Below are 11,011 nucleotides of genomic sequence, written 5' to 3' on the forward strand. Positions count from 1 at the left end.
TGCTTGTGTTTTGCAATGTTGAAATAATTATTAATTACATATTACGTTTCAGGATTAGCTCATCTGACGTACAGTACTATTGAAAGATTTCCTTAATTTAAACAAATTGAATATGCTTTACCTTTTATGAGGTCAATGTAAATTTAATTACATAATTACAACCAAATGCTTTATTATATTACTTTATAGGTAGCTAGCTATTATCAATCTAGTAATTAGTTGCTGCAGACCTTCAATTATCTTTAGTCTACTTATTAATACATTATTTTCATGAATATTTACATTATAAAAAACTTAAAACTGAAATAAAGCAATAAAACGGAAACTTAGAAAAAAATGAGTTATTGGTGTATGTTTTCATTTAAAGGATACAGTTGTGGTTTTCCATCATCTGATTTTCAAAATTGCATAACACAAGCAACCTATATTAAATGTAATTTAAAAAATGTGAAAACATATATAACATAGTTTCTTTAACGTACTTTCAAATTAACGCAGAACACATTTAACTGTACTAACTATTCCTATTAACATACGTTTGTGTACCTATATTAATATTGCCCTATTTAATTAGTTCATTTTTAGTTTTTATTTTTAAAAAATCGTAGTACTCATCGGTCTTGCTAGCAAGTAAAACTGTACTGTTGAATTTCTGTCCAGCTATTCCAGTATAACCATAAAAAATGATAGGGGATAGTATGGCTTGAAGCGGTCTGACGACTGAGTCGAGCGGGGGTGAAGATTGACTCAAGGAGGAGTGAGGATTGATTTGAGAAGTGGTGAGGAATGAGTCGGGGAGGGGTGTGGTCTGATGTCTGACGATTGAGTCAAGGAGGGGTGTGGATTGATTCGAGGAGGGGTGAGGATTGAGTTGAGGAGGGGTGAGGAATGATGATCTGACGATTGAGTCGAGGAGGGGTGAGAAAATGAGTCGGAGGGGTGAGGAATTATGTCTGACAATTGAGTCGAGGAGGGGTGAGGATTGACTCAAGGAGGGGTAACGATTGACATGAGGAGGGGTGAGGTATGAGGATGTCCTAAAATGGACACCATTCTGGTCGACTCTTTTAGACAAAAAGTTGGACAGCTCAGAGTTGGTCCACTTAAATCCATCCATGCTTATACAATGGGGGGGGGGGGGGGCTCTATCACAAAAGTAAAGCAAGACCATCGATTGACAGGAAGATCCTACAGCTGTAAATAAATGTAAACTCCAACTCAACAGAAACGATTCTGGTGCCTGCGCGTTATACTTTATTACAGCTGGTCAATAGAAAGTAGTTTATGATATTTAGATATTCTTGTGTATTACTTTTAAGTTGGCTACCACTTATTACCTAAAAACTGAAACTGCGCAACATGTAATGTTAATGTGTTGTCGTGTTAGTATTCTAAAAAAAAAAAAAAAAATGAAATAAAGTGCAGCTTAAAATAAAGAGTGATACAGTTTTGCACAAGAGCTGGAACTGTTATTGAAAAAGACGTAGGGGATTTGTTAGCAGTATTGAGTTTTGTTTTCTTCACGATTCTTAGAACTTCTTATCAACATCCAGCATGAAAAGGTCAATTTCAACCCCTGCGATCTGGTATTGATATGTATGCAGAAAGTTGCAAGAGACAATGCATACTGATGTAATACTGTGGTTACTAATTTCAGTCAGGTCATTGGAAATAGTATTGGCTTAAACCTTCAAAATAAGGTGCATTGTCAACAACCAAAACAACAACCTTTACAGGGAAATAAATAGTGAGTTCTATTCTTTATTAGTAATCCAGTTGGCCATAAGTTTGCTTCAAGTAAACCTAACAGTATGAAAACCTACTCTACAAACTTTTACTGTGACCTTGTGCAGATTAAACTGCAATCTAACCAGCCCATGAATTTCATGCTTCAGTCAACACATAAAGTCTGCTAAGTAAACAGGGAGCTTGCCTGACAGCATTTTTTCCAGGCTCTGTGATATCTTCTCCATGGATTTGCATGTTACTCAATATTAACTCCTTGTACACCACAGGATGTATGTATGTACATGCTTCATCAGGTGGATGTTTACAGATTACGTGTTGTGGTTTTTATTAGTGTAAGTGGAAACACTCAAACATCCGTGTTACTTGTAAGTATCTTCTGTTTAGTGGATCGTGTGATGCTGGAGATAAATCCTCCAAAATTTCAATAAGGTATTGTAGCAATGTACCCCGCCTCTGTGTATTTGTGTGTTATATGTTGCGTGTGGTGTGTTAATGTTGGTGTACAGTCATTGGTACACGAGATATAAATGGGTCTGTGTAACACGAGGGATTTAAAATGTATATTTGTATTTAGGCACATGGATTGCACATCACTCTACGTTCAGATTAAAAAGTATATTGTGTGTGTTCACAGGAGTGCACTAATTTAATTCACATGCAGTTGTACCGAGATTCCAGTTGAATGACTGATTAGCAATCGAGTCTCAGTACAGCTGCATAAAAGCATGCATGTTTCACTCACTCGGGGTTGTGAGTGGGGAACAGGTTTGGAGAGGAGAGTTAAATTAAGATAAAAAAGAAATAGTAATTGCTAAGGAGTGCTGGAGGGCCAGTACGGTATTTGTTTGTTTAACGTTCATCCACTTGTTTTGTCTGTTAGTACCTTTGTTTGTCTATTTATTTTGGCTGCAAGTGCCGTGTTCTTTTTTTGTGTCAGTGTTTTGTTACAACATTTTTATTTGCTGTCTGTTGCCCTATTACATGCTGAGCGCAATCAAGGGCTCAGCTTCACCAAACTCCACGTTTGGTCTGTCTTGTGTGTTTCTATTCCGGTGAGACTCTGATTTTGGTACCCCCTGGAATTCGGTATCCCTTGTGGTTTCACACCTGCGCAGGTGTGTTCTTTCTCTTTTTTTTAAGAAGGTGGAATTGGAATGTCAAACACATCTGTGTATATGCACCATGCTATTGGTTACCGTGATGTACTCAGGCTTCTTTTTTTACTTAGTTTGAGGCACAAAAGCGTCACATTATATTTATTTTAGTAATTCTATATATTGTTTTTGACGTGAAATTTTGTATCTGAAATGTAAACTAATTAATGAGGTATCACTGCCCAGAAAGACTTTGATAATATTTAATAAGCAATTAATCATTACAATGTAATTCAGAACATGAGTTTAATGGGATGTGATCTCTGTACAGTGTTTCTGCAGTTTGCTTAACGCGAACGCAGCCAAAGATTTATTTGCAGTCTACCATGAGGGATAACGAGAGCTTTAACCAAACAAAAGAGTGAAATAAATCAAAGACACGCTGCACAGTATTTGTGTTATTTTTTACTTGGTCTGACTTCTATTAATTGCTTATTAAATATTATGTAACACAATTTTTGTTCCTGGGTAGTAAGTGTTATTTCCTAATTGCTTATGCCTCAAAAGTATAGAAAATGGCTATTATTCCCCACAAACTTTGCTTTTATGATCAGGACAGTGATATTTTGAAATTTACCTATTTCCAATGAGATAACGGGCAAATTTGTGTGTTTTCATTCACATAAAGTCAGAAAAAAACAGCATATGAATCCAAATTAACATGTATTTATACTAAAGTAATACCGAAATGACTACAAAAGATTTAGAAGTGAGTAGTTTTTCGAGATTTACGATTATACTGTAAATCACTTTCACGAATCATCCCCCAAATGTAGTCTCCCATCAAGTTCTCGTTATACTGTCCTTGGTAGCTGCGTTCAATGTCCAGTATATCCTGGTGGAAGCGCTCGCCTTGCTCCAAGTACACTCCCATGTTCTCCTTGAATTTATCAAGATGAGTATCAAGGATATGGACTTTGAGGGACATCTTACAGCCCATTGTGCCGTAGTTCTTCACCAGAGTCTCAACCAGCTCCACATAGTTTTCGGCCTTGTGATTGCCCAGGAAGCTCCGAACCACTGCGACAAAGCTGTTCCAAGCCGTTTTCTCCTTACTAGTAAGCTTCTTGGGGAATTCATTGCACTTCAGGATCTTCTTTATCTGTGGTCCGACGAAGACACTGGCTTTGACCTAGCAAGGAAACAGGGAAACTTGGTAAAACCACCTTGGAGACCCATCAGAAATGCTACCATTTTGAAGTCTCCTATGACCTCCCAGCCGTACTCAACATACTTCAAGGCGTCCAGCAAGGTCTTGACGCTGTTGTAATCCTCTTTGAGGTGCACCGAGTGAGCCAAGGGAAGAGACGGGTACTTTTTACCATTATGGAGCAGCACGGCTTTGAGGCTCCTAGATGAGCTGTCAATAAAGAGGTGCCACTCATTCTGGTTACAGGCGATTCTGATTGCCTCGAACAGACTGGTCACATTGTGGCAGAAGCAGAGCCCATCTTGACGGATGAAGAAGCTGGAAAAAGGTTGGTGACGCTTCCTCTGATCTGCGACTTGCACACTTTAATCCAACAAGTTCCATTGCTTGAGCCTAGACGTCAAAAGCTCGGTGTTGGACTTTGTCGTTGAGGTCTTTTTGGTTGGGGTAGTATGGGTTTCTCTCCTCAGCTCCACCTCTGAAATTGTCATCTGGATCTACAACGTCTTCCTCGCTCTCTGACTTGCTGCTCTCTTCTAAAGATGGCTGCTCTCTCTCCGGAGGAGTGGGTACGGGGAGCTCATGGTAGTGTGGCACCGGGGTGATGGATGAAGGAAGGTCCGGATACGTGATAGCAGGTGCATTCTTGCCAGTCCGACGTTTGGAAGGGTCCACCATGCAGAAGTAGCAGTTGCTTGAGTGGTCAGTGGGTTCCCGCCAAATTCTTGGGACAGCGAACTTCATGGCTTTCTTTTCCCCTCTGTACCATCCTACAAAAATACATTTATTTCACCCATGACTAATGTGTAAGAGATTCTCGCAACATTTTTCATATGATATATTTTTTCAATAACATTGAAAATTGTAAAACATTTTAAAATTAAAAACTTTTACAATTTAAAAAATTAACAAAGTTTATAACATAAAATTCCGAGCAACAATTGTCCATCTTACCTTCCAGAGTTTTTTTGCAGTGCTCGCAGGTGAAATGAGGTGCCCAGGGTTTGTCTTGATCCCCGACAGGCATGCCGAAATATGCCTTGTAGGCCTCACACATCTTAGCAGATGCTTCCACTGAGTACTTTTTCGCTCTTGTCTTGATAAATTGGCCGCAGACATAGCAAAATGTGTCTGCCGAATGCTTGCAGCCTCTTGATGCCATCTCAGAAAAATGCAGCTATGTATCCACTTAGGCAGCTGGAACTAAACTGAACTGGTGGGCTTAAGGCCCCTGTATTTATACTACTATTTATATTACTGGAAAGTTCTAGAAAGTTCTAGAAGTTACTCCAAGTTTACTCAGCACTGAATCTATCTGGAATGTTCTGGAAAATAGGTACATTTCAAAATATCACTGTCCTGGTCACAAAAGCAAAGTTTGTGGGGAATAATAGCCATTTTCTATACTTCTGAGGCATAAGCAATTAGGAAATAACACTTACTACCCAGGAACCAAAAAAAAATAATAATAATAATAATTGTTACATGGTGTTATCAAAGTCTTTCTGGGCAGTGATGCTTCATTAATTAATTTACATTTCAGATGCAGAATTTCTGAAAATACACAGATATATTTGATATTCCAATTCCGCCGTCTTTTGAAAAAAGCAAAAAAACGCATCTGCACAGAAATCACAAGGGATACCGAATTCCAGGGGGTACCAAAATCAGAGTCTCACCGGGTCTGACGTCAACCCACTGCAGCTGTCTTTGTGACTAGATATACACTTTTTAAGCATATAAAACAAGATTTGGATTCAACATTTTGAATTGTTTAGCACACTGATTCATCTGGTATTCATTCAAAATGTCATTGCAAAATGCCATTGACTGTCGTTATACCACTAAAGCTATATGATAAACATTTTTGAGTAAAGGGATTAGCCAAAAGATCTGTACCCCTGCATAAGTAAAATTGAAAGGAACCTTCTGATATCTGCATGCTGTGTAAGTAAATGTATGGTTTTGGCTAATAATAATAATCTTTATTTTAATATAGTGCCTCTCTAGTGGAAAGTGCTTTACAAGATAGGAGACTAGGGTGTATGAACTATGCATCAGCTGCAGAGTCACTTACACCAATGTCTCACCTGAAAGATGGAGGACAATGAAGTTAAGTGACTTGTTCAGGGTCACACAATGATTCAATGGCTGAGCTAAGATTTGAACCAGGGACTTCCTGGTTACAAGCCTGTTTCTTTAACCACTGGACCACACAGCCCCCAATAATAATAATAATAATAATAATAAAATAATAATAATAATAATAATAATAATAATAAAAAAAAAAAAATTCTATAGCGCCTATCGTACAAATATCAAAGCACTACAGTTCAATAAAAAACATGGCAGATATTAAAAGTTTGAGATATATACATTAGGAAATGCTAGTATATAAAAGTAAATTTTAAGACATGATTTTAAAATACCCAAAGTCTCAGAGTCCTTGATCACCCCTGGAAGAGCATTCCACAATCTTGTTGCAGAACTACAGAATGCTGTCACCCACTGAATGTAGCCTTGTTTGTGGAAGAATTAAAAGACCAGTCCACTGACCGCAAATTCCGTGAAGGAACAGTTATGGACTAAATCTTTTGTACAGCATGGAGCCAATCCATTTAGAGCTTAATAGGTAATCGGCAGCATTGTAAAATCAATCCTAGACTAGACAGTCAGCCAATGCAAGGATGCCCAAACATTATGCAAACAGTTAACCCTCTTAGAGGCACCATCAAGCACTTTTTATCCAAGTGAAACCTAATTACCACTATCTGTGCGATTTAGACATGTAAAATGGCAATAATTACCCTTTTCCAGACACCGCTAATATTTCTTGCCCTGTGAAATTTCATTACCCAGTTTAGTTAATAAGGTTTGGCATTAAATAGAAGAGAGCATAGTGTATCAGGTTTGCGTCAAAACCTGCTAGAATACTGCTTGCCAATCTCCCAGACACAACTAATAAGCTGCTCCTGTAACATATCTGCCTGCAGCTTGCAGACACTCATTCTGTAACATCTGGGATTTAATTACATTCGACAAAACTTTGTTTTCCCTCTCATTGGGTTGCTTTACATAGCACTTGAAAGCTGTGTCCCATGTGACCGTTCAGGACATACAGCTTAGAGCAGTTTGCTGTAGTCAGAAACAAAACGTATCAGTTTGAAAGGGTTACATTAGGTGGTTCCAAAAGAACGGGACGATTCTCAAAGCTATCTACGCCAAATGTCATTAGCCCCTTTTGTCTGAACACCCCCAATGGTCATTTAACAGAAAAAAAATAATACAGCCAGTACTTTACATACAGTAATTAAAAAAAAAAAAAAAAATTGTTTATGGGTTTGATTTGCAAAATATTCAAATTGGCTAATTATTATGATGTTAATTTGCTTTTAGTCAACGTTTTGTAACCCGACAATTTCACAACCCACCTATGCAAATCCTATTAAAAGCTCTTAAGGAAACTTCATTAAAATGCCATTTTCACATGTTGTGCTCTAATGAGGTCACAACTGAAATCAGTGTGCTGGTCTCAATGTAATTCGCATCACACAAACCAACACGCCATCGAACACAATTGCTTCAGCTGGTATTTTAAAATTAAAATAAACCTGAAATACTGTTCACATTTTCAAAATGACCTTTAATGTTTGGTCTTTGGCCTATGTATTGTAATGTTATAGTATGTAATGTTTTATATTGTAACTGTTTGGGCCTGTTTTAACAGCAGTTTTGTGTTCAATTTGTACAACACTGTGAGGTGTCACAAAAAGCCTTTTAAAAGTCGAAAGTTGTTGATGCTGTTGTCTGTATTGGCGGTGGCGCAGGACTGAATTGCAAGGGTTTTTCAGGTTGAATTGAATATTACATTTCTGATGACACGGGAGTTGTATATTTTCACTTGTATTTTGAGTTCATTATGTCTTATATGACTTCAATGTGTGAGATACTGATTAAAATAATGGATCATATTCAGATTCTTACCTATCTTTGTAACACACTCTGAAAGCAATGAGGGTTTGTTTGAATACAGTATAAAATACCTTATTACGCATAAATACCACCCCTTTTTTCAAAAGAATTTTCAAATGACTAGCAAGCTTGATCCAAACCAGACAAAAAGGGACAGTTTGAGTTCATGAGAAAATAGCCAACTATTTTAAGTTCAATACAAAAATAAAAATAAAAAAATAATAATTGTGCAACTCCAAATGAGCTTTTATTACACTTTATTTTGTTATTATAATTAACTGAAATGTATACTGGATGAAATTATGCACTTGTATTACATAAACTTACATGACTAAGTTGAATGGGAAAAGACTTGCTTTTGACTATTAATTTAGGGAGATTTGCTTTATAATATCTGGACAAGTGATAAGGCCAATTAATAAGGTCATTATCTGCAATTATGGCAGTTTTAGTTGGTAATATGTTAAGGTTGCATAAAAGTCATATGATTATAAATAATAAACTACTTTGTAAATTATCATTATATAACCATAATGCATTGTAAGCAGTGTGAAAATGTAACACAAATTGAACATAATAAAAAAGTATTTATTTTAACAAGCTAGTACTTTAAGAATTTAGCAGCCTATACACCTTTAAGGTACAGTGTACTTACTTGAAGGTCCACTTCATACATTGAAACATATTACTCACGGGAGCATGTATAAATTGACTATTGATTATTTTTTGTGCCTGTGGGTATTTGACCTTTTAGGTTTATCCTTTTGAGTAAAGTAATTGAATAAATAGCTAGCTAATGGGAATATGTAATTTAGGATGAAAATACAAGGCAAAATGATTATATGATTTTATCTGTACACAAATGTACGTATCGTACAGACAGCTAACATGTTTCCCATTTACTTAGGAGGGAAAAGACAGTAAAATATAAAACCGAGTGATACGAAATTACCTACTAACACTAACACTTTTCTAGAAGGTACAGTGCTGGCTGTAGATCAAAGCTTTTCAATTATTGAAAGCACTGACCTCTTTTTCTGTGACCCTAAGGCCATACTGATATATCAGTCAGAACAAGGTCAGGACCGCAACATTGATTAATACAACAGATGCTCTGAACACTGGCTTTATTATTCAGAGATCTGAGGGCAAGTCATTGTATCCAACATATAGAATCTATTTCTGGAGGCCTGGTACATTTTGCCTACTAAAGGGAAGCTGCAGCACACACACAGACTGCAATTATCTAGTTAGTTATGTGCTTATGGAATGATAATTTCCTTTTGTGTGAGCTTGTTTTGTTTCATTTTTTTTTTACGTCAGCATTTAGGTAAAAACGTTTTAAAAAAGAGGTGATTATATGTATATATTCCAATAAGTATGGCCAAAGTTGATTGTTCCCTTTTTATCTGTGGAATGACCATCCCTGACCATGATAGCCCACCTCTAGAGCCTCACAATATAATGTGTTCAGAGGTTTCATTTATACCTTCCCCTGCATCAAATTAGAGTTGCCAAAGATTAACACCCCCTAGAACAACCATTACTGTTCATTATAAATGATTGTCTTATACTGAGCTTCAGTCAAAAAATTAATGGCAGCAGATTTGCCTACTGTGTACAATTCAACCTGTTTAAGTTAATGCAATAGATCTATGTGTATCCACAGGCATCCTAACACAGAAAGGCATCACTTACAAACTACTAGAATCAACCAGGAAACATAACTATAGGTCCCCCATGACATGACATTGTTAAAACTGACAAGCGCATAGGAAGAGCCTGATGAGCCGCTGCCCCAACCAAAGTGGGATTCAAGGTTAGGGTTAGGGTTCTGTGATGTCTGGAAGTGTGGACAGCATGCCTGACTTGATGAATTTCACTGTAACATACCTGTAGCAGGACTGATGTAATCTGTAATGTTAAAAATTCTGATTTTGGCTTCTGCCTTATACCAGTGTTGAGTCATGTTATGAGTGCTGGGCACATTTTGGTGGATTTCAAGGAAATTGATTTTCTTGCATTACTTATCACCTACACAAATTGATAAAAAACCATCTGTACATTCAGCTAGTGGCTGAAATGATGGGACAGTACCTTATTCATTATGTATGGGCTGATATCAATAAGATCAGCAGCTTTGGTGTATTTTAATTATGTAAATGGCTGTTTAGATGAATTAACTAGACAGCACCATCTTAACGGAAGCATCCACAACAAGTATGTATAAGATTGAGTTTGCAGTTATTTAATTTACTATGAAATTTTATTCAAAGAGAAAGGGACTGCTACATCCAGTTGCTTTGTTTCACGTGGAGGTGAAGGGACAACAATTCATTGATAAAGAATGACCCGCACTCTCCACTAAATAAAAAATAAATAAAAAGTAACAATAACAATAACAATAAATAAATAAATAAATAAAATACCAGGGAGATTACTTACATACTTGCTGATGGTTACGACCGATTCATTTGTGTGAGAGGTGCTGGTTGGCCAGTTACCGAACTCATTGCTATTCTGGTATCTTAAACAGTCAGCCTTCTCTGCTTTTCCAACATGTTCAAAAGATAGTTTTAGATCTGTTTGACTAGCCTTACTGGAGGATTACCTGCATGCAATTGTTTGGAGTAAATCATTAAAGTTCCTTGAATTATCAGAATGTTGTGGTCTCAAAGGTCAAATGTGCTTCTGGGGGTGGGGGGTGAATTAGCTTGGCTGGTGTAAGACCTTCAGATTATATTAGAGATAGCAAACCCTATCATCAATTCAAAAGGAAATTACCCTCTCACTTCACTCAGTTCGGTCCTTGTTGCACTTAAGATTCAGATATTGAATGTCTTCAAATTATACGGCTCTGAATCTATTTTTTTTAAATTTTATTTTATTTCTTTGCAATTTTTAATAAGCTGTTATGATGTGCGTAGGGTTTCTGTCTATTCTAAGAAACATAATTTCTCAGTTAGGGAAGACAGAAGTGCTCATC

Source organism: Polyodon spathula, chromosome 8 (assembly GCF_017654505.1).
Source record: "Polyodon spathula isolate WHYD16114869_AA chromosome 8, ASM1765450v1, whole genome shotgun sequence".
NCBI lineage: Eukaryota > Metazoa > Chordata > Actinopteri > Acipenseriformes > Polyodontidae > Polyodon > Polyodon spathula.